General features: G+C 38.4%; 1 long non-coding RNA gene across 3 annotated transcripts in view; it reads right to left on the bottom strand.

Annotated features, from left to right (window-relative positions):
* Nucleotides 1-25,659, bottom strand: part of LOC101936647 (uncharacterized) — a 182,644-nt gene that overhangs the window by 151,851 nt on the left and 5,134 nt on the right. Inside the window, exon 3 of one of the 3 annotated variants that reach the window (XR_010594930.1) lies at nt 1,167-25,659. The exons of the other annotated variants lie outside the window; for them this stretch is intronic. This is a non-coding gene — a long non-coding RNA (uncharacterized LOC101936647). Of the gene's footprint in view, nt 1-1,166 lie in introns of those variants that run through there. 3 annotated transcript variants of the gene reach the window in all.

Raw genomic sequence — 25,659 nt, 5'->3', positions numbered from 1 at the left:
AAGTTTTATCATTTTAATTCACCAAAGTAGTACTGGATGTTGTTGATTCTTTATTTGGTTTAAGAAAGCAAAAGAATGTCAGGAGAGGAGCTGAACTGAACTGTTGAGAAGTGTTTATTTTTCAATTATGTATTTTAAGTCTTTCAGGCCAAAAATCTCATACCTATACTTATGAAGGTGAGTATAAAATTTTAATGTAAAATGAACTGGCCCAGGTGCTTTCCTTGAGCCATGATGAAATATAGCTTTAGAAACTTCTGAAGGAGTTAAAAAAAGTTAGCTCCAATTTCTCTTCTAGTGTAAGGATAAGTAAATTCAACAAACCGAAGTATTTGATTCCTGTTATGGATATTTGAGATTCAGATGTATATAACTAGGCTTGGAAGGATTAGATTTTTTAATCAGTAAATGTCAGTAAACATCCATTTCACCGTACACACACACACAAAATATTGCCAGCAATGATAATCTACATTTATAGGTAGCAAAGTAAGAAAAATGCTGCTTGAGCATTTATTCAAGTTTAATTTAAGGATATTTACTTTGTATATTTTGATGTGATGTTGACAATTTGTATTTTAACAGCTATAAAGCTTTAACTTTTTGATTGTCAATATCTACTGTCATTAAATAATTATTGTCTGACCCCCTCTATTATCCGATACACTCCATAATTTCCTACAACTGTGAACATTTAAATAGAGGCAAATAAAAAAATACTTAAAAATAAACATCTATATTGTCCATCAAAATTATCAAATAAAAATCAAATTCTATCAATCCTATAACAAAATGGTGAACATTTTATTAATGTTGCAAATTACAGATACACCTTATTTATCCAATAGATCATTAATTATAGTTTATTCTTTCTTGAGTTGCCAAGAATGAAGTTCTCTCTCTTATACCTCATTCATATGCTTTTTCTTTAATAAAAAATTTTCAGAGGCTAATTGCCAACATGTAATGAATATTCACCTCTCTTTATATTATATATATTTTTCTAATTGGTAAAGAGTCTGAAGGTTTTCTTAAAAGTGACGATCCTATGATGGTCATCCCTTAGATTTTATTTAAGCACTTCCCCATAAATTGGGGACAACCTACTGTATCAACATTAGTCTATCCAGAGTTTACTTTTTCCTTTATATTTTTTCTGAAATATCTTAGAACTCTTCATTTTTCTGCTCAGCTATAACTGAAACCTGTACAGCAATAGTAACTGATCCAATAATCACCGAGACGGAATAAAGTGTTGATGACTTGGGAATGAGAAACAAATAGTCCTCGAGTGAGCTCAGTGATGTACATTGTATATCTTGGAGAATGAGGGGAATGTGCTCCCACAATAAATCTACTGGATTTATATTTTATAATTTATTTATACAATTTCTTTAAATTTTCTAATAATATGGGAGGAATGTTCTAAATTATCTTGCAAAATAGAGGTTAAAAACCTCTTACTAATAAATATGGATACTGTAACTCTGCAACTTATAAAAATAAATCACAGAAGCAACATGACCTGTCCAGGTTTAGAAGATAAATATTAGACATTGTGAATATATTGTTTGTATTAGCATGTGCCATCATACAATATACAAGTTTATCAATTCTTGCCCCAATTCAAGCATCCAGTTAAGTGCCTTGCTAAGTGCTTTGCTGAACTGGAGCCTTTAATTGTATTTAAAAACTAAACAAAGAGAGAGAAGGCCCATGTATTAACAATTCTACTGAAAAAAATCCATCCTCCTTGAAATCTGTCAATTCTTTACTTAAGTGTGCATCATGTTAGAAAATACCAACGTTTTATATATATGCACATACACACATACATATACAAAATTTTAAGTAATTATGGTAAAATATGAAGGTTACAAAGTCAAAAGTTAGCAAATGGCATAATGAAGGTTGCCCATGCAACATTAATTCGGCCCCCTTTTGTGTATGCATAATGTCAAATTAAATGATCACATTCTGTTTTTTCTGCATCACTCAATGAACAGGAAGGCCCATGTTCACTAAATGGGTAGTTACTCAATATTCCTTTTTATCCTTATAAGGTGTGGGATCACACAATGAATGACTTACTGCACATTGCCCAAACCCTGTTTTAATTTTCTCATGGCCTCAGATGTCTCAAACTGGGCACCCAGAAAATGAAGAATACAGTTACCAACGGTGAAAATTTTAGTTTAAGTGACTTGTCCAGTACCACATACGAACTCAATGGCAGAGGCTGGGATACAATCCAATTTTCCAGGGCAGCATTCAAATACCTTAGCCATGAGAGTCTTCCTCTTCCTGAAATCCCCTGCCTCATTTCACTACACACATTCCAACTTTTGCAACAAGTGAGGCAGGGGTCGTACAGGCAACAGCTTCCTTTACTACTTAATCCTGACCCATTTCCTCAGTTCCAGCCATTCAGTTCAGGCAGGCTTCCCGGAGAAAAAATATAGTCTGATCTTGCAATGACAGTATCATAATGCATGCATTCAAAGGGGCCAAATTAATGTTATAAAGGAAACTTTAATTCTGTCATTTCTTAACTTTTCAATCCTTGACTACGCAACCTAAATATTCTTTTAACATAGTTTTTGTGTGTGTGATTTCCTAGGTTTTTAAAAAAATCAAACAGAAAAACCAGAAATTCCATCATGTGGAATCATATTAACATAAGAACGGCCATACTGGGTCAGAACCAATGGTCCATTTAGCCCAGCATCCTGTATTCCAATAATGGTCGGTGCCAGATACTTCAGATAAATTGAACAGAACAGGGCAAGTTATTGAGTGATCCAGCCCCTGCTGTCCATTCCCCTGCTTGTAACAATCACAGGTTTAGGGGGACACAAAGCATTTGTTGCATCTCTGACCATCATGGCTAATAGCCACTGATGGACCTATCCTCCATGAACTTATCTAATTCTTTTTTTAACCCAGTTATATTTTTGGGCTTCACAACATCCCCTGGCAACAAGCTCCATAAATTGACTGTGCACTGTGTGAAGTACTTCCTTGTGTTTGTTTTAAACGTGCTGCCTATTAATTTCATTTGGTGACCCCTAGTTCTTGTGTTCTGAGGAGTAAATAACTCTTCCTCATTTACTTTCTCCACACCAGTCATGATTTTATAGTCCTCTATCATATCCCCCCTTAGTCGTCTCTTTTCCAAGCTGAAAAGTCCCAGTCTTATTAATCTCTCCTCATATGAAAGCTGTTCCATACCCCTAATCATTTTTCTTGCCTTCTCTTTTTCTAGTTCTACTCTTTCCAATTCTAGTATCTCTTTTTTGAGATGGGGCAACCAGAACTGCATGGAGTATTCAAGATGTGGGCGTACCATGGTTTTATATAATGGAATTAAGATATTTTCTGTCGTATTATCTATTCCTTACCTAATGGCTCCTAATATTGTTAGTTTTTTGCTGCACATTGAGCAGATGTTTTCAGAGAACTATCCACAATGACTCCAAGATCTCTGTCTTGAGTGATAACAGCTAATTTAGACCCAATCATTTTATATGTATAGTAGGGAATATGTTTTCCAATGTGAATTACTTTGCCTTTATCAACACTGAATTTCACTTGTCATTTTCTTGCCCGGTCATCCAGTTTTGTGAAATCCCTTTGTAACTTTTTGCACTCAGCTTTGGACTGTAATTTTGTATTGTCTGCAAACTTTGCCACCTCACTGTTTACCACTTTTTCCAGATCATTTATGAATATGCTGATCAGCGTATTGTCCCAGTACAGATCTTTGGGGGACCCTTCTATTTACCCAGTTAGTGATCCATGATAGGACCTTTCTTCTTATCCCAGGACTGCTTAGTGTGCTTAAGAGCCTTTGGTGAGGGACATTTTCAAAAGTTTTCTGAAAGCCCAAATACACTGTATCCACTGAATCACCTTTGTCCACGTTTGCTTACACCCTCAAAGAATTTTAATAGACTGGCGAGACATGATTTCCCATTACAGTAGTTGTGTTGACTCATCCCCAACATATCATGTTTATCTATATGTCTGATAATTCTGTTCTTTTCTATAGTTTCAACCAGTTTCCCTATTAGTGCTGTTAGGCTTACCGGCCTGTACTCTCAGGATTGCCTCTTGAGCCTTTTTTTTTTTTTAATTGGCATATTAGCTATCCACCTGTTATCTAGTACAGAGGATGATTTAAGTAACAGGTTATATACCAGAGTTGCTATTTCTGCAATTTCATATTTTAGCGACTTCAGACCTCCTGCATGAATACCATCTGGTCCTGATTACTTAATGCTTATTTTATCGATTTGTTCCAAAACCTCCTCTACTGGCACCTCAATCTGGGGCAGTTCCTCAAATTTGTCATCTAAAAAGAATGGCTCAGGTGTGGGACTCTCCTTCACATACTCTGCTATGAAGATTGATGCAAAGAATTCATTTAGCTGCTCTGCAATGGCCTTGTCTTCTTAGAGTGCTTCTTTAGCACCTCCATCATCCATGGCCCCACTGATTTTTTGGCAGACTTCCTGCTTCTGATGTACTTAAAAAAAAAATTGCTATTAGTTTTTGTGTCTTTTGCTAGTTGCTCTTCAAATTATTTCTTGGGCTGTCTAATTATACTTTTACACTTGACCTGTCAGAGTTTATGCTCCTTTAGATTTTTCTCAGCAGGATTTGACTTCCAATTTTTAAAGGATACCTTTTTGTCTCTAACCGCCTCTTTTACTCTGTTGTTTAGTCAGGGTGGTGTTTTTTAGGTCCTCTTACAGTTTTGTTTTTTTTATTGGGGGTATACAAATTGTTTGAGCCTCTATGATAGTGCTTTTTAAAAGATTCCATGCAGTTTATAGGCATTTCACTTTTGCAACTGTTCCTTTAATTTCCATTTAACTAGCCTCCTCATTTTTATATACTTTCCCTTTTTGAAGTTAAATGCAACGGTGGTAGTTTTCTTTAGTATCCCCTCACCCCCAAGGATGTTAAATTTAATTATATTATAGTGACTATTACAGAGTTGTTCAGCTACATCTCTTAGACAAAACCCTGTGCACCATTTAGGACTAAATCAAGAACTGCCTCTTCCCTTGTGGGTTCCAGGACTAGCTGCTCCAGGCAGTCATTTATGGTGTCTAGAAATTGTCTCTCTGCATCCCGTAATGAAGTTATATGTTCCCAGTCAATATGGGGATAGTTTAAATCTCCCATTATTACTGGGTTTTCTGTTTTTGTAGTAACTCTAATCTCCCTGAGCATTTCACAATAACCATCACCATCCTGGTCAGGTGGTTGGTAGTATATTTCTATTGCTATACTCTTATTATTCAGGCATGAATTTCTAGCCATAGAGATTCTGTGGTACAGTTTGATTCATTTAAGATTTTTACTATATTTGAGTCTATGCTTTCTTGCACCTATAGTGGCCACCCCCCAACGCTGTCATTCCTATATATTTTGTACCCTGGTATTACCGTGTCCCATCGATTACCATCAATTCATCAGGTTTCTGTGATGAATTGTATATCAATATACTCATTTAATAACAGGTACTCATGTTCCCCCATCTTAGTATTTAGATTTTTTGCATTTGTATACAAGCACTTTTAAAATTTGTCAGTGTTTAATTGTGTGCCCATGTGGGTCATCAGCAGAGTTGAAATCTTTAGATTCATCACACAGGCCTCTGCTATTTGAGTTAACAGAGCAACCACTAGCAATAGCAAGTCATCATCTTCTATGTGGACAAGCACTAAAAGGGGGGTCAGGGACATAATTTGCCAGTGGGCTTCAAAGATATTTGCTGATAGCAGAAGAATGAGGAGATTCAGGAAATCTTCCATAGTTTGGTAGAATGTTGTTTTGGCATTATTGTGATTAGATTTGTAGCTTATGAGGGAAGATTATTTCATACTCAAATTTGGGGCTGCGGGAAGACAGGGGAGGAGAAAGGGCTTCATACCCAAATTTAAAGTGAAAATACACACATCTCTACAGCTGAAAATTAAAACAAACCAAAGAGAGACCAGTAAATGGAGGAAAGGAATTAAGGGTATTAATAAATATCCTGAAGAGGAAAGGTCTTCTGTTTTGTTATGAAAATATTCAAAAGTATTTCTAAATAATTTGAAGTTTTCTGCTAGCAGAGGCCTTAAAATCCTTTAGAGAGAAGATCTTCTCACCTCAATCGCTCCACAATTCTTGCAGTAGTAGTTTTTAGAGTAAAGTTTTAATAGACTGCAGTAATTCTTGTCCAGTCTTTAGATTTTCAGCACAGATTTCTGCAAGCAGTATTTGAGTGCTTGGAGAGGTCTTTGTAGTAAAATCTTCAGCAGCTTCTTCTGCAACTGCTATGACTGGCTTATATGTGTTCAGAGAAAAAACAAACACACACGCGCCATCATTGAAGTCTAGGACTTCCTGTGTTGGAGTCAGTTTTTTTTCTTATCTTTTTTAGAAACTTGTCACTAAGGAAAATTAAACATTTCAAGCATAGTTTCTTGTTTGCATTTTCATATTTTAAGTTGAAATATGGAGAATGGGGCTGGAATTCTGTTAGTATGTGTTTCTCCATGATCAGCCCTCTAGTGGCCTCCCTTTGCATGGCTACTTCAGCCGACCTTTTGGAGAGTTTAACTAAATTGGTCTTTATTTAGTGGAATAATTTTAGGCTGCTCGGAAAATCCACATTCTAACATTCAATCTAAAAGGCTTTCCAAATAGGATTTTAACGAGAAATTCCCAATATACACTTTACCCTCAGAGTGACACGATAGCATAACCCAACACCAATATGGACTTTTTATCTTGATGTGGGCTTAACACTCCAAAAGTTAAGAGTTTGTAATACATAGCTTTGTATCACCCATCTTTTCCCAGAAATAGTTCATCTAACAGTAAACTGATACAGGAACTGAACAGCTTCCCTTTTATAAAAAGCTCTCTGTGACAAGTCTTTCTGATACTGGGCTATTATCCTTTGGCTTGGAGTCAAACCCATAAAGATGATTGCCAGAGTCGGCCCCACGTTGATTGCTATTCCCAAAACTCTGAAATTTGAGAAGGGAACCTGACCATTTTCACAATTTCCCCTACCTTTTTGACCAATGTGATTGATTATATAGATGTCTTAATTGTTCAAAATAGCTTAAGATGCAATTTTATTAAGACCACAGAGAACCATAATCCAAACCATGCAGTGTGAAAAAGAGAATTCTGTTTGCCTGTGCCAGATTTTCTCCACTTTCTTGTTGGGCAGATCAAAGCCTCCTGTAGTGACACCACTTACCCCTGCCATTCTCACTGAGATTTGGGGACACAGTGGATAATCGGGGTTACAGGGTGGGCTGGCCTTTTAAAGGGAGTTGGGCCTGGCCCACATGTGCTTAATTTCTTAGACCCAGATGATAGATTTAGGTTTGGACCTGTGGTGGGTCAGGTGATCAGGATCACCTTAGAATAGCCCATTGGCAGGACTTCCTATAAGAGGGAGTCTGTTCCATCAGTGAGAAAGGGGAGACAGACCCACAGAAGACCCAAAAGGGGATCAGATGAAAAGGCCTGGCTGGAGTGACCTGTCATGAGGAGCAGCAGCAGAAGCCTTACGAGGGAAGAGGCTTGAGACAGCACCAGGCAGCAGGACCTGGGATTTGGAAAGAACTGTTAAACCCAGCACGAGGCTGACGAAATTGTAGAGTGGAGAAGATTTGTTCTGATTTAAGTTGACATTTGAACTGCAATGTTACTTTAATAAACCAGACCACAAGAAGGGGTGTTATCTGACTCACAAGTGGCTCAGTGCTGTTTTAAGAAGCCCAAGAAAGAGAAACTCAAGACAGCAACAAGATCTGCTGCAGATCACGTAAGACAGTCCCACAATCCCACTAAAATCCAGGGTAATGAATGGGTTGATGCCTGTGATAAACTCAGGGATGCTTGGTAATGAATATTGATCTCTAACCCCCCCATATTTAGCTTATATACTGGATTTCTGAGATGGAGGACTGGAACGTCAGAGGGGAACATACAGTTTCCTCCACTGTCGGAAGATCAGTGATGGCAAGCCATTAAGAACGGAGTAACTAACTGCTATTCAATGGAGCTACCTACACGGGAGCGAAAAGAAACTTAAAATCTAGACACTGTAACAAAGTTGACTGGTAACCAGGGGCCAAAGTCACACAGGGAGACTGGACAGTTTGGGTCATGAGGTGGACGTTGGTTAGAAAAACCTAACTTCCCTGAAAGAGAGAAAACAGACTCAGGGTGTGTCTACACTAGAAACACTAAGGCGGCACCATGGGTTCTTCCGTCACTGTATTAAATCCACCTTTCTGAGAGGTGGTCTTCCGTCAACTTACCGGGGTCTACCACAAGGCTCAGGTCAGCTTAATTACATTCCACCGGGCATTACATTTTTCACAGCCCTGAGTGATATAGTTAAAGACAACCTAACTTTGTAGTTTAGACCAGTGGCTCTCAACCTTTCCAGACTACTGTACCCCTTTCACAAGTCTGATTTGTCTTGTGTACCCCCAAGTTTCACCTCATTTTAAAACTACTTGCTTACAAAATAAATAGATATAAAAATACGGAAGTGTCACAGCACACTATTACTGAAAAATTGCATACTTTCTTATTTTTACTATATAATTATGAAATAAATCACTGCAATATAAATATTGTACTTACATTTCAGTGCATAGTATATAGAGCAGTATAAACAAGTCATTGTCTGTACGAAATTTTAGTTTGTACTGACTTTGCTAGTACTTTTTATGTAGCCAGTTGTGAAACTAGGCAAATATCTAGATGAGCTGATGTACCCCCTGAAAGACCTCTGCGTACTCCCAGGGGTACATGAACCCTGGTTGAGAACCACTGGGTTAGACCAGCCTTCAGTCTCAAGAGCTGCTGGGATTCCTAAAAGTATGTAACCTGACTCTATTCTTTTCCTGTAACTTAAGAGGAAAGCCCATCTAACTTAGTTTGTAGTGAAGCATAAGATTAAATGAATCTAATTATGTATATAGGCTATTTATTTGTTTTGAAATAATTTTCTCTAAACCTTTGTTTCATTTGGTAATAAATACACTTGTTTTAAAAACACTGCTGATCACAGGCTCCTGAAGAGAGACTCAAGCAAGCAACTGAATCTGGTCAAGCCTATTTGGTTATAAACAGTGGGCAGGAACTGTTGTGCCCAAATCCTGGCCTAAGAGTGGGAAAAATAAAAATTTCAGTCCAGAACAGGTAAAAAGCCTTATGCCTCAGAGGGTGCACTCGGAGAGCAGAAAAGGGATAGAGATGCAGTTAGCTCTGTGACAATACCTGTTCCAGGAAGAAAACCTGCTTCCTATCTTCCTGTCTCTGTGGCATTGTGAGTTCACTTCCACCCCCAGATTATCAACTTCATGGAGGCCATTTGGACCCCTAATGCAAATACAACTCATCTGCATATAAGCGATTTAAAGAGTTCAGTGTTTTAATAAATAAATAAATAAATACACAAGATGAAAAAAGCTATTAAGAACTTTTACTACTGAAAAAAAGTTTTCACTTCACTGCATGAAGAAAAAGCGAAGAGCTTAAAATTACATGCCAAAAGCCACACCTGTACAGCTTAAATGACAAAAGACTTATTGAAACTCATACTTGCAACATAAATAAAAGCTAGTTTTTAGCCATCTATGATTCAACTTTCCAATAAATGTTTCATTTATCTTGAATAAATGAAACATTTATTGGAACCTAAGCAACTTGCTGATGACAAAGAAAGAGGAAGTTCTGGCACGTGGCAAGTCTTATCAAGTGGCAGGCTGGAGTCCCATTAATTTGGCCACTGTCATTCTACCTTGCTAACAGGGAGCCAGATTCATCACCTTACTCCCTAGTGATCCCATTCACTTTAATAAGTAAAGTGAACATCACGGGCAATATCCAAATTAGAGGATGTTCTAGACACTTCTATGGCCCAATCAACATGACTGTGACTAAAAAGTTGAAGCAAATTTTTTAGACACACTATAAGTTAGTGAATGTATGCTACATCAAATCGTATTTCTCAGCGTTCTGGACTGTGTATTAAAAACCATGCAGATATAAAAGCAAAATGTGTATTAATACTTCCAAATGCAAGGTTATTGATCTAGAAACAAAGAATGCAGGCTACACCTTCAGAATGGGGGACTGTACCCTTGAAAGGCGTTAGAGGTCATAGTAGACAAACCACTTTACATGGGCTCCAAGAGCGACGCTTTGGCAAAAAGGGCTCATGACACCCTTGGATACATAACAGGAGAATAAACATAGGGAGGTGATTTTACTCCTGTATTTGGCCTCAGTGAGACCAATACTGGAGTACTGCACAGAGTTATTGTGTCCACATTTCGCAAAGGATACTGGAAAATTGGAGAGGGTGCAGAAAGACACAAAAATGATCTGAGGGATAAAAAATGCCTTAAGGAGCTGAATCTGTTTAGTGTATCAAAAAGAAGATTGAGAGGTGACTTGATAACAGTGTCTAAGTACCTTCTCCGGAAGAAAACAAAGAGTATTAAAGGGATCTTTAATGTGCCCAAGAAAGGCATAACAAGAACCAATGATTGCAGGTCAAAGTGAAACAAATTCAAATTAGAAATAAGGTAAAAATTAAATTAACAGAATCACAAAAATGTAGAGCTGGAAGAGGTCACATAGTCCATCACTTTGTGATGAGGCAGGATTAAGTACAAAAAGATCATCTCTGACAGGTGTTTTCTAACCTGTCCTTAAAACCCTCCAGTGATGGAGATTCCACAACCTCCCTTGCAAGCCTGTTCCAGTGTTTACCTATCCTTATAGTTAGGAAACAATTTCCAATAGCCAATCTCCCTTACTGCAAACTAAGCCAATTACTTCTTGTCCCTTACTTGCTGGAATTGGAAAACAACTGATCACCATCTTCTTCACAGATTTTGACAGAGTTGATCACCATGTCCCCATTCAGCCTTCTCTTCTCTAGACTAAACATGCCCAATTCTTTCGACCTTTCCTCATAAGTTATGTTAACTAAACATTTTATCATTTTGGTTGTTCTCTGATGGACTCTCTCCAATTTCTTCACATCTTTCTGAAATTATATTTGCCTTTTTGCAACATCACACAATAAATTTGTGATCCACTGAAACCCACAGATCCTTGTCTGCAGTATTGATGCCTAGTCTATTAGTCTCCATTTTGTTTATGTGCAGTTGATTTTTCCTATCTACATGTAGTGCTTTGCACTTGTCTTTATTGAATTTAATTTGTTCCATTGGAACAAAGTACCAAGCAAAGTGGTAATTCTCCACCTCTTGAAATCTTCAAATCAAGGCTGGACACCTTTCTGAAAGATATGCTTTAGTCAAACAAGTTATTGTCCACAATAGAGGAGTTACTGGGTGAAAGTCTACATCCTGTGTTACAAAGTAGGTCAGAGTACATGATCCAATGGTCCCTTCTAGCCTTAAAACTTTTAAAAGGAACCTAATGATGCTACTGGACTCCAACTCAAAGTTCAAAATTAAAAAAAGAAAATCTATTTAAACCTTTATTTGACTATTTCCTATTTTAAGAAATATACCCAAAATATATTTTTGGTAAACATTTAGTAGTGGGGAAGCTAAGCATTTCCAAAGCCAACTTATATTTCTAAAAAAATTATGAAATAATTTCTTAAACGTCTATGAAATATTTTGTATTCATTCTGTAATTGGGGGAAGATCATGCAAATGTTGACATGGTCTCCTACATACAAATTAAGACAAAATTTCCCTTCACTTTCCCATCAGTGACATATGAGTTTTGTTTTTTGGGGTTTTTTTCAGAATGTGTGTGTGTGAGGACACAATACACATATTAGTGAAAGGTTGTGGTTAGCCAGGTAAACTCCCCATGGTAAGTTATTTCCTGCTATCATGGTTCAGTAAGTTAGGAAGGTGATCTACCACACTATTTCTGTCCATGTGGCACTCATTTCAAACCAACAGAAGATACAGAAACCTCATCATGTACCACATTCTAATTAATCATTGTCTGTTAGTATTCTTTCCCCCAACTTGTACTTCTTTTTGAAGGAATTCCCCCACTCCCACCCCATCCTTCCTTACCCTTGTTTTGGGTACGACATTAAATAAAGTTGCATCAAAAAGTTCAAATGATGCATTGAGCCATGCCACATTAAAAATTATTATGAAGACGAATGGCTTATCAAATCAGATTTCTCTCTCTAAAGCTGCTTCCAGGAGAATTGTATGATGTCTATACAAAGGACAAGCAACAATAAAAGTTACAATCAAACACACTGGGTTTGAATTTAGCCTTAGAGTATAAAAGAATCCCAAATGTATAATTCAAATACACGTGCCTTCAAATGCTGTTGATATAAGGGGAAATACTGAAAACAAGTGAAAAAGGAACCAAAAAAGTACTCAATAAAGCCACCCATACACACTAACCACTAATAATCCACAGCTCTCTCTTAATTCATCTATTGGCCTTTGTCTTTTCTATTGAATAAGCTTTTCAGGATAGGGAAAGTGTCTTGCTCTAATTTATGTCTCCATATTATCATTTACAGTGAAATGCCTTGTAAACCTATAGCAGCATATTAGATCTTTAATAATTAATACTATTAATACAATGTAAGCAAGTTCAGTACTAACATGTGAAAAAGAGGAAAGCTTTGAGATCTCATTACTTGTTCATGGACAGCCCAACACTAGTGCTGCTGAATTTGTAACATCTCCAGACTTGGAACAAAAGTACAGTCCCACTGATGGGATACCCACAAGGAACCAAATTAGGGATAAAATGAAGGTCTGAATTTTCCTGTATTCGGATACCAACCGTGGACGCAATAGTCCTACTCTAGTTTGGTTCCTGTGGTAGTAGCATTCCAAGGTATTTTCACAATTGCAGGTTTCAAATGAAAGCTCAATTCTATACATTTGTCTACATGTTAAAACCAGGTAAGTATTTCAGCACGTTTAAAAACAAAATTACTCCAGTATGAAAGCAGCAATTCAATTTAGCAAATATATTACAGCCCAGTTATTTTTGAAACAGAGATGTGCCTTTAGACACTGTCCTTTATTTCTGAATTATTGATTTGTGTTCTTTAGTGTCCATAATCCCAGGCATAAACTTCTCTAACAATTGATGAGTGACTCAAGCGTGAGTTTTTCTTCGGGGGAGGAGGGGAGAACACTGGTAGTTTAAGCCAATATATTTATATGAACACCCTATAATAAAAAACAAAAAACTCCTAACATAACTTTTCATTTTACCCTTCCCCCCCCCCCTTTTTTTTATTTCCCCTAATGGCAAAGACTGGGGAGACATGGCCGGCAGCAACTACATTTCTTCTCTAGGACCTCTCCCTTCTTCTTCAGGAGGCAGAGGTATCAGCTGTAGGAACAAGAAAGAAGCCATTCTCCTTCCACAGCTTTTCCCACTCACTTCAAAGACAGAAGCAGCAGCAGGGACTGGGAAGCAGTGGCAGACTACTTCAACTGCCACCAGTTTTAGGAGCTGTTGGCTTTCTCCCCTTTCAAAAACAACTGCAAAAGGAGCTACCAACTGCTGGTTGGTTGGCCAATTCTAATTTCCTTATTATGCCAATCATCTGGTCTGTGCCTCATAAAGCAAAGCCATGCTGGGCTTTATACAGCTATTAGTGAAGCAGAAAATAGATAATAAATGCCTAAAGGAGAGAAAAGACATCCACAGTTACAAACTTGGAATGTAAAACTGATCTGCTGTAAAAACAGATTATAGCAATGGACATCTCGATGCAACCAGGCTTAAAGAAAGTAATCAAATGTCAACAAGTGTATTATCAAATAAAGTATGTAATTTAGATTTATACTAGGTAGAATTTGTGGAAAAATCAGTTTCTTTATATAATAGTTGTGTGCTCAGTTTAATGGAAGGAGCAAAAAAGTAGACTGCTTGTAAGATTCTTAGAAAGTTGGGTACCATTCATATTGAGACTGAAAACGGGAAATAGCTTAATGTATGTGGGGTTTGGGGGAGACATATCAGACTCTGCTGAGGTGGCCATGACAGGGAGGACATAACATTAATTTTTTGTGCTACCAAGAGGCCAAAATAGTAAGACAAGCAAAACAGCAACCTGAGATTCAATACCAACAGAGCAGGGTTTCTTTCCCAACATCATTACATTTGCAGGTACGCAATCAAAAGTCAGGAAGCTTCTCTTCTATTAAAAAAATATTTGGTGAAAGCAGGGACGGACATTTCTGTCCTATATCTTTATGCAACTTGAGTATGAAATCTCTCTCTTTTTGGTCAAAACCCACAGAATCTCACGAATAAAATATCGCACAATCAACAACAGATTGAACCTGGACAATTTGAGGGCCAAGTCCAAGAAACCTAATACCCCAGAAAAAAAGGGGGAGAAAGACCAGAGAATAGAAGTCAGTCATAGTTTATTACACAAGAAACAGAAGCCATATATAAAGTATTTTGAGAAAGATATTGATACTTGTTCTTTTTACAACATCTATTTACATATTTAATAGTTATGCCTCCCCACAGATATCTTTTCTCTTGACTGAAAATGCCCCACACTTAACCTTTCCTAGGTGGTCTTATTTTCTAAATCTTTTACCATTTCTGGTGCTGACCTTTTGATCTCTCTCCAATCCGTTTGTCTTTTTGGAATGTAGTGGCCAGAACAGAACACAGGACTCCGAGTGTGACCTACCCAGTCACGGGTATAGTGGAATAATTACAGTGATTATTACAATAATTACAAATTACAATTTGATTCTGTTACTCATGAAACACCTGTTAGTACAACTCAATAAGGCATTTGCTTCCTTCTTCCCACACAGTTTAACCTCCACTACAACCTCCAGACCCATGCCTGTGGTACTATTTCCTAGCCACTAAGAACATAAGAACAGCCATTCTGGGTCAGACCAAAGGTCCATCTAGCCCAGTATCCTGTCTTCTGACAGTGGCCATTGCCAGGTACCCCAGAGGGAATGAATCATCCACTGTAGCCCACTCCCAGTTTCTGGCAAACAGAGGCCAAGGACACCATCCCTGCCCATCCTGGCTAAAAGCCATTGATGGACCTATCCTCCATGAATTTATCTAGTTCTTTTTTGAACCCTGTTGTAGTCTTGACCTTCACAACATCCTCTGGCAAGGAATTCCACAGGTTGACTGTGTGTTGTGTGAAAAAATATTTCCTTTTGTTTGTTTTAAACCTGCTGCCTATTACTTTCATTTGGTGACCCCCTAGTTCTTGTGTTCTGAGGAGGAGTAAATAACTTTTCCTTATTTACTTTCTCCACACCAGTCATGATTTTATAGTCCTCTATCATATCCCCCCCTTAGTTGTCTCTTTTCCAAGCTGAAAAGTCCCAGTCTTATTAATCTCTCCTCATATGGAAGCTGTTCCATACCCCTAATCATTTTTGTTGCCCTTTTCTAATGCCAATATATCTTTTTTGAGATGGGGCGACAACATCTGCATGCAGTATTCGGATGTGGGCGTAACATGGCTTTATATAGAGGCAATATGATATTTTCTGTCTTATTATCTATCCCTTTCTTAATGATTCCCTTTGAGTGGACGTTTTCAGAGAACTATCCACAATGACTCCAAGATCTCTTTCTTGAGAGATAACAGTAAATTTAGACCCTATCGTTTTATATGTATAGTTGGGATTATGTTTTCCAATGTGCATTACTTTGCATTTATCTACACTGAATTTCATCTGCCATTTTGTTGCACAGTCACCCAGTTTTGAGAGATCCTTTTGTAACTCTTCGTCGTCTGCTTGGGACTTAACTATCTTGAGTAGTTTTGTATCATCTGCAAATTTTGCAACCTCAGTGTTTACCCCTTTGTCCAGATCATTTATGATTAGTTTAAATAGCACTGGTCCCAGTACAGACCCTAGGGGACACCTATTTACCTCTCTCTATTCTGTCACCCAATATTTGTAAATTTGATTATTCCCTCCTACAGTAACTGAACCACTTTGTTTTTCTTTATTGAACCTTATATTATTTACATCAGGCCATTTCCCAAGGCATCACAACCGTACTCTATTTTAATCCTAGCCTCCTATGTATCTGCAATCCTTTCCAGCTTTGTACTGTCCAGAAGTTGATTAGACCAAACATTCTTCACTGTATTCCAAGACACTAAATGAATTAATAAATAGAACTGAACCAAGAAGATACTCCTGTGGGACCTCTCTCAATATCTCCTCCTAACAAACTATTAAATAATTACTTTGAATTTGATTTTATTTCAAACGATCAGGTATTATGACCAATTCAGCAAAGCATTTAAGCACATTAGTAGTCCAACTGACTTCAAGTTCTCACTGGCTCCAAAGTAAAGTACTTTGCTGAATAAAGGCTTACATCAGTCTTCCTGGAGTGACTGCTACATAAAGTCTCAAAACTGTAATTAGAAAACACCAGCACCAATTTTTTTTCAGATGTTCTTAACTGTGAAGCAGTCACGTTTAGGGCTAAAATTTTCCAGGCTTGGTCTCTACTCAAAGGTGATCGCTCAAACGTTCCCCTCATCCCCCCCCCCCAAAAATTATTTTACTGAGATGAGGAACTAAGGGAAGGAAAAAACCCCACAATCTTTCCCATTTTAAGAAATTCTTGAAGGCGGTTTAGTTTTGGGTTTTTGGTACGATCCTGCAGCTGAGGTTTGAAAGTTACAGCTTGGCAAAGAAGAAGTCCTCAGTGATAAGGCCACATACTTAGTCCAGAGGAAACTGTCAAACCAAAACCTGACTCCTGGGTGTTTGAAAAATCACATACTGAACACATGCAATATAGTTCAAGGACCCAATTCTGCAAAAAAGTATGCACATTTTTATCTTTAAACATGTGAGTTATCACATCCCATTGAGTTCAATGGTACAACTCAAATGCATTAAGTTAAAATGAGTGTAGATCTTTGCAGGTTCAGACCTAAATGTGCACCTAAGAAATGGCGTTCTATGTATGCATGCAGTACTTACGTAGCTTCACAGTGAACTGCCTAGTCCCTTGAATTTCGTTGTGCTAGCCTGGACAACGTTCCAAAAGTTTCCAGAAATAAGAGATCACAATTCTTCTGATACCTTTCCCTCTGCAATGCCTCCAGGGTCTAGGACAGTGGTTTTCAACCTGGGGGCCTCAGACTATGTCTAAGATTTCCAAAGGACTATGCACCTACATTCAAAAAATTTTAGGGGTTTGCAAATGAAAAAAGATTGAAAACCACTGGCCTAGTAGAATGTGCACAAGGTTAGGAGTCAGCAGTTTTATTCTTACCTTTTCCCACTAGCTGTTATTATCTGCAATTCATAACCATTATTTAGTGAAGTAAAGAACTCCCATTTTTTAATGGTAGTAAATGAGGAAAGAGAAATTAAGAAACTAAGATTGCCCACAATCCCATGTGAAGTTTGTGGCAGAGCTGGGAATGGAACCCAAGTCTTAACAGTTAGACCCACAGTATTCAAACTGTGGTGCTTGGACAACTGATGGTCTTCCCAGAATTTAATCAAATTAGAACTGGATGAGGAAATATATTAGCCAAAACCAGCTTTTGTTCCTGGATTTAGCTGCAACTCAAAATCACATGCAGTTGAGACTGATCAAGGTGCTTGGTACAGAATAAACAAGCTACATTTTCAGCTGATTCCAAATCTAGATAAACTGTTGTGGCATCCTAGTAGCAATGGCAGTTGCACTACAGCCTTAGTGAACGGAGACTGTCCTGTTCAGAAGTGTTGCACACCAGGTTAACAGGAGTTTACATCTTAAAAATTTCATAATCCATGTGAATAAACAAGATAAAACCTTCCTGAAACTTCAGAGGAAGACCAGAGCTGGTAAGTGATGAAGCCAGTGACTTGCCTGGTTCTATAATTTGTTAAATAGTAATTCTCAATAGAAATTGTGCAGAAGGGAATGGAAGGGAGGGATTGGGTAGATGTTAGATGTATTGTGCTGGTAAGATTTAAAAGGCTGTGTGTGTGTGTTCAGGATCTGAGGAGTGGAGGGGGGAAAAGAAAAAGGGGTTTATGGGATAAGTTAGAAAAGAGATAAGGCATCAAACAGTATGAATGTGGGAGGAGAAATGGGAGATGAGAAGTAGAAAATACAGGTGGAAAAGGTAGAAAACAACATAGGAACAGAAAAACAGAATAAAGGGGAGGAGGTAAATAAGTTAGAAAAGTAATGCACTACATTTTTAATCATTTGAATTGCACGTGGGGGGCTCTTGAGGGTGGCAGGAACAGGGCATGGCATAGGTGTGTGTGGCATCGCAAGTATTCTTCACCCTTGGTTTAGCAGGTACTGCTAAGATTTTTGAGCTCTGGGTACTATTTTGAATTACGATTAGTGAAGTTTCTTACAATTACATGTTCAAGCAAAGACAACTTAATATAACAAGTTTTGAGTAATGGATAGCAATAGAATTTCACTCACTCCATTCAAAATGGAGATTTTTTTTACTGTATTAAGCAACCTTCTTATAATGAGCTATAATGGATAAACACATTTCAGAGACAAAAAACAATGGTGATAAAACAAGCTACTTGCCTAGTAAGAACATTTTAGTATATCTAAAAAATAAGTGAAACACAGTAAGCCTATGGATCTTAAGAAAGATTTAGTGCACACACAGAAGCTTAATATAGTACAGTCCATTCCATTTAATCAAGACATTTTTAATTAGGAAGTCTGCTTAATAGGTACATCGCCCAAGGAGCTGAATTTCATCTAATGACAGTGAACACCAATGTCTGTTACTTAATTGGCACAATATTAGGAGAAATTCTGCATAATGGAGATGCATTTGGCTGGTGCATGTGGGCTCAATGATGCTGAGAGGTTTCAAATAAGTGTGAAACCATAACCTCTTAATAGATAAGTTGTTTATTTCTTTCAATTTTTATTTGACAAGAAATTCCATGAATATTCTTTTCTTGTGCTTTTATTCAGTATAATATTTCATTTTAAATCTTTACTTTTTTTTTTTAAATGGACTCTTAAGCATAAATCCTGGCCCCCCTAAAATCAATGGCAACCCTCTCAAAGCACTCAAAGAGGACTTGTGACCCTAAGAAAATCTTCAATGCCAATTGGCAAGGGGTTACAAGAAAATCCTGATCCTGCTATGTACATTCTGTTTCACCAAATAATATCATGTGAGGTCTTAAATGAAAGCCGGGGTCATGCAGGTCATTACATCATTGTGAAATGTATGTACAGACGCTATGCAAGGAGTTATGTATGTATACCGAAAATATACCTCTACCCCAATATAACGCTGTCCTCAGGAGCCAAAAAAATCTTACCATGTTATAGGTGAAACAGCGTTATATCGAACTTACTTTGATCCGCCGGAGCGCGCGGCTGCAGTCCCGCAACCCTCCCCCCGCACCCCCCCGAGCGCTGCTTTATCGCGTTATATCGGGTCACGTTACATTGGGGTAGAGGTGTATGTTGCTAAGGTCTATGTCAAGAGAGTTGACAAACAGGTTTTCTGCCAAAGATGTGTATTCACCTGTCTCTGTGTAGACATGTAAATTAAGTATTGTAAGCCAACACACGGGAAGCCGCATTTACATACAAAGTCAATGGGGCGGGGGATATAAAATCGACAGGGGAGAGCACATCAGAGAATAATGCAGGGGTTATCCTGATTCTGGCTACAAACAATGAACTTTGGGGAATACAAGGAGAAGGTAAGGAATACACCCCTTTATCCTGCCCCTAGGAAGTAATCAGGCATTGCTATCACAACCAACCTTGGCTGAAATGCTGCAAAGGACATTTGGGTGAAGTAAATTTCTTTATAGACAAGGTTAGTCTGTTAAGTTTAGTATTTAGAAATCATTTTATGATTTTGTTTTATATGTAACCCTTTTGTTTTCATTATCCTTTCTCTGTATCTCTTGAACCTTTGATAATAAACTTGTTGTTTACACTACAAATAAATCTCAGTGCTGTGGTATTACACAAGAAGCTGATACGGAGATGAATCATTTAAGCTGATGTGCACACTGTTCCCTTGGGGAAAGCAGCAGACCTGGTATTTCTGCAAGTGTTCTGTGGATAAGGGGCTGGACACTACAGGGGAACACTTCTAAGGGCTCGGGGACTAGTGTACACCTATTGTTAATCTGCAAGGCAAAGGAAGGGGCGGCTTAGCTCACAGGAGATTGTTTAGGTGGCTAACAAACTCGTGGTCTCAGGGAGCTGACACACAGTTAAGCATCCTCTTGATGGAGGCAGGGGAGTAACAAGGTGATTCAAAGAAGGCAGTTTGGTTGAAAGTGACCATGAAATCATAGTTTGCAATTCTAAGGAAGGGTAGAAGGGAGTACAGCAAAATAGAGACAATGGATTCAGGAAGGCGGATTTTGGTAAGCTCAGAGAGCTGATAGGTAAGGTCCCACGGGAATCAAGACTGAGGGGAAAAACAACTGAGGAGAGTTGGCAGTTTTTCAAAGGGACACTATTAAGGGCCCAAAAGCAAGCTATTCCGCTGGTTAGGAAAGATAGAAAATGTGGCAAGAGACCACCTTGCCTTAACCAGGAGATCTTGCATGATCTACAAAATAAAAAGGACTCAAAGGCAAACAACACAGGAATGCAGGGGCAAGATTAGAAAGGCAAAGGCACAAAATGAGCTCAAACTAGCTACAGGAATAAAGGGAAACAAGAAGACTTTTTATCAATACATTAGAAGCAAGAGGAAGACCAAAGACAGGGTAGGCCCACTGCTCAGTGAAGAGGGAGAAACAGTAACAGGAAACTTGGAAATGGCAGAGATGCTTAATGACTTCTTTGTTTCGGTCTTCACCGAGAAGTCTGAAGGAACGCCTAACCTAGTGAATGCTAATAGGAAGGGGGTAGGTTTAGCAGATAAAATAAAAAAGAACAAGTTAAAAATCACTTAGAAAAGTTACATGCCTGCAAGTCACCAGGGCCTGATGAAATGCATCCTAGAATACTCAAGGACCTAATGGAGGAGGTATCTGAGCCTCTAGCTATTATCTCTGGGAAATCATGGGAGACGGGAGAGATTCCAGAAGACTGGAAAAGGGCAAATATAGTGCCCATCTATAAAAAGGGAAATAAAAACAACCCTGGAAACTACAGACCAGTTAGTTTAACTTCTGTGCCAGGGAAGATAATGGAGCAAGTAATTAAGGAAATCATCTGCAAACACTTGGAAGGTGGTAAGGTGATAGGCAATAGCCAGCATGGATTTGTAAAGAACAAATCGTGTCAAACCAAACCGACAGCTTTCTTTGATAGGATAATGAGTCTTGTGGATAAGGGAGAAGCTGTGGATGTGGTATACCTAGACTTTAGTAAGGCATCTGATACGGTCTCGCATGATATTCTTATTGATAAACTAGGCAAATACAATTTAGATGGGGCTACTATAAAGTGAGTGCATAATTGGCAGGATAACCGTACTCAAAGAGTTGTTATTAATGGTTCCCAATCCTGCTGGAAAGGCATAACAAGTGGGGTTCCGCAGGGGTCTGTTTTGGGACCGGCTCTGTTCAATATCTTCATTAACGACTTAGATATTGGCATAGAAAGTACGCTTATTAAGTTTGCGGATGATACCAAACTGGGACGGATTGCAACTGCTTTGAAGGACAGGGTCATAATTCAAAATGATCTGGACAAATTGGAGAAATGGTCTGAGGTAAACAGAATGAAGTTTAACAAAGACAAATGCAAAGTGTTCCACTTAAGAAGGAAAAATCAGTTTCACACATACAGAATGGGAAGAGACTGTCTAGGAAGGAGTACGGCAGAAAGTGATCTAGGGGTTATAGTGGACCACAAGCTAAATATGAGTCAACAGTGTGATGCTGTTGCAAAAAAAGCAAACGTGATTCTGGGATGTATTAACAGGTGTGTTGTGAGCAAGACACGAGAAGTCATTCTTCCGCTCTACTCTGCGCTGGTTAGGCCTCAGATGGAGTATTGTGTCCAGTTCTGGGCACCGCATTTCAAGAAAGATGTGGAGAAATTGAAGAGGGTCCAGAGAAGAGCAACAAGAATGATTAAAGGTCTTGAGAACATAACCTATGAAGGAAGGCTGAAAGAATTGAGTTTGTTTAGTTTGGAAAAGAGAAGACTGAGAGGGGACATGATAGTTTTCAGGTATCTAAAAGGGTGTCATAAGGAGGAGGGAGAAAACTTGTTCACTTTAGCCTCTAAGGATAGAACAAGAAACAATGGGCTTAAACTGTAGCAAGGGAGGTCTAGGTTGGACATTAGGAAAAAGTTCCTGTCAGGGTGGTTAAACACTGGAATAAATTGCCTAGGGAGGTTGTGGAATCTCCATCTCTGGAGATATTTAAGAGTAGGTTAGATAAATGTCTATCAGGGATGGTCTAGACAGTATTTGGTCCTGCCATGCGGGCAGGAGACTGGACTCGATGACCTCTCGAGGTCCCTTCCAGTCCTAGAATCTATGAATCTATGAAAGCCCTGGGGTACCGAGAACCGTCACAGGACCATCATCTGGCTCTAAATCAGGCTAGCTGTTTGGGGCCTGTGCCCCCATTCCTTATGCACCCTGCTCTTCCACTGAAGCAAGGAATAGTTTGGGCGTACCGTGAATTACAGGATTAGTTTCTTATTTCAAACAAAAGACCATCCACATTGGTGAATTCAACATAATCCCTCTACACTGTAAAAAGAGCTTATCTCGTCACTAAAAGGAAAATTTGTGATGCAACATTACAAAAATTCTCATTAGCACAAGTTACAATAAAGCTCTTAACTTGCTTATGAAAGTTTTGAGGTGTACGTGCTGTAGTTCTCAAAACATTTGTTCACTAATGGCTCTATGGGACTGACTGAATTTAAGTATCCAGTTCTCCTTTATGAAAACTTTGAAAACTCACTTAGCTAATATTGCCTTTTGATCTTAGAATAAAAGAAGTTGAAGAATAAAATTAAGACATTTAGCAAAGTCTGCTTCATTCCCTCCAGTATATTCTATACTGTTTGGTCTAGTCATCTAAGGCTTGGTCTACACTAAACCCCCAAATCGAACTAAGGTACGCAACTTCAGCTACGTGAATAACGTAGCTGAAATTCGAAGTACCTTAGTTCGAACTTACCTTGGTCCACACGCGGCAGGCAGGCTCCCCCGTCGACTTCGCGGTACTCCTCTCGCCGAGCTGAAGTACCGCAGTCGACGGCGAGCACTTCCGGGTTCGACTTATCGCGTCCAGACAAGACGCGATAAGTCGAACCCAGAAGTTCGATTGCCAGCCGCCGAACTAGCGGCTGGGTATAGACGTACCCTAAGTGACTAACAAAGGTGCTTTCATTGTCAAAATATTCTAGAATCTAAAAATTTTACAGTTGGGACATTTTTCCTCCTAGCTAGATTACATTTTCCTTTCCTTAACTTCATTCATTAGTTGCTTGAACCAGTATGAACAATTCTTCTCCCTTCTTAACATTTATACCCTTCAAATACTTCTACATGATTTTCATATCTACCACCTCAATCATCTGTTAGCCAGAACATACTTAGCTATTTTATTCTTAATAAATCAATCTTTCTGTTTTAGTAATTTTCACTGTTTTTCTCAGCATTCCTGTCAATAAACAATTTTGGGCATGAGGTACATAGAATTATATGCAATATTCTAGGTATGATGTCTCCAGGGCCCTACAGAAGCTACCACCTCTCCAGTCCATGATGCAATGCATCTGTCAAAAAACATATTTGTTTTTATTTCATTACCATATCACACTATTTCTGTTGCTTTTCCAATATATGTTTTGTTTTCGCTATAAAAATCTTTGAACAGTCCACTTCAAGATATACTGGCCATTTATTGGCCTTACACTTTACATTGAAAGATTGTAGAATGAAACCTGCAGATGGGCTCAACACCTGTGAAACATCAAGTCACTTTTTCAGGTGCCTTACGGTATGTCTACATTGCAATGTAAGCCTGCACTTGAGCCTGGCCTCAAGCCTAACCTCCTTTGTGTCTACGCTGCAATTGCGCTAACCCAGGACCTTAACTTGAGACCCACTAACCCTGGGCTTACATCATAGTGCAGACATACCCTAAAAGTATGGATTTGGGTGCCTAACTTTAAGTTTGAAAATGTTGACATGTGTGGAAGAAGGCTAGGACATCCTGAAAGACACCACACTTAATGGAATACTGTAATTTTTTTTCCGGAAAAGTAAATAGAGATTGTCAAACGTAGAAAAAGAATTTTGTGAAAATTTTGAAGTTGTTCTCATTTGACAGGATTCAAAATGGACTAGCTTTTGGTGTTTTTGAAATATTTCATCAGTAAATCATTGATTCCCTCTCTTCTCCCATTTTTCAGGTTCTCTTTCTTTATTCCTCACCCCTCCAGTCATTTTCAAAATAAAACCTCATTTTTCAAATATGATTTGGGAGGAGGGGGGAGAAAGCAAGAAAGGAGAGAAGGCGGTAAGGGAAAAGAAAAATTATAAACAAAAACATAAAAAACCAGTGAGCATTTTCATTAAAAATGTATTGACATGTACAATATGTTGCAAAAAAATTCTATTTTCAGAAAAAGCCATTTTTTTACAAAAACCTTGGTGGTTGAAAAATTGTGACCAGTTCTAGTAAATAAGCAGCTACAATAAAAGGAAATTTCTCAGACTTTTTCAGGACGCTATTTGCTCTTTGTTTGTCAAATCTGTAAGCTTGAACACACATAAGGAAAAGAGCAGATTCTCCCCTGTTCTGAGGGCATGGCTCTGTCAGGCTGTCACCAAGGACTCACAGATCAGGATCACTTGCCTCTTGTCCCTTTCAATACTTTCCTTTTCTTCACTGATCATTCCATTATCTACCAGGATGTCTAGGTCAAAATTTTAGGTGGTGCACTTTAACTTGCTGTAGCTTTACAGACGTTCATTAAGTAAGGATGCTTTTCAGTGCTGTGTCATGGCTGAAGGCTGTATTTTTCCTTCTGCTTTAGTGCCTGCTTCAGGAACGTGTACTACAAGTTGGGCACTGGAATGACCACCTCTCACAAAAGGTGGGCCCTTCACATGGAATAGCTATCCCATTAAATTGGCATTGGTGACCTATGCACAGAATTGAGATGGATACACATTTTATTTTCTCTTCTTCTGAGTGGTGCTCCAGCTGTCGCAGTATTACCTTGACTAGGGTGTCTAGTTGTATGCCTCCAAACACACTATTCAATTCCATCCTATATGCTTCCATCTTCTTACTCTTTGTCTATTCCATCTGGAATTTTCACTTGCCAGAGACTTCAGCTCAAGCCCTCATCCTCTTGTAGAAACAAAGACATTCTACATGTCTCACATAAAACTGCCTTTGATCCTTAATAACCAGTCTATATTTAAGTTTATACTTCTTAACTGAAGTAGTGGCCCTTCACTGGTTGAAACTTATGGTCTAAGCAGCATACTCTCTCCAAAATGCTTGTCTGCAGTCTTTTCTCCACCGTTCAGCTAGGCTTCCTGAATGTCAGCAATTATACTGCTCAACTGCACTGTTCATTAACAATGACCCACGAAGCTGATCTTTTCTCCCACTCCCTGAGTAACACTTCCAAGGCAATCCCATAAAAGTT

The sequence above is a fragment of the Chrysemys picta genome, chromosome 1, assembly GCF_011386835.1.
Source record: "Chrysemys picta bellii isolate R12L10 chromosome 1, ASM1138683v2, whole genome shotgun sequence".
In the NCBI taxonomy this organism is placed as follows: Eukaryota; Metazoa; Chordata; order Testudines; family Emydidae; genus Chrysemys; species Chrysemys picta.
The sequence above is the reverse complement of the archived record's forward strand: the minus strand, read 5'-3'. Positions and strand labels throughout refer to the sequence as shown.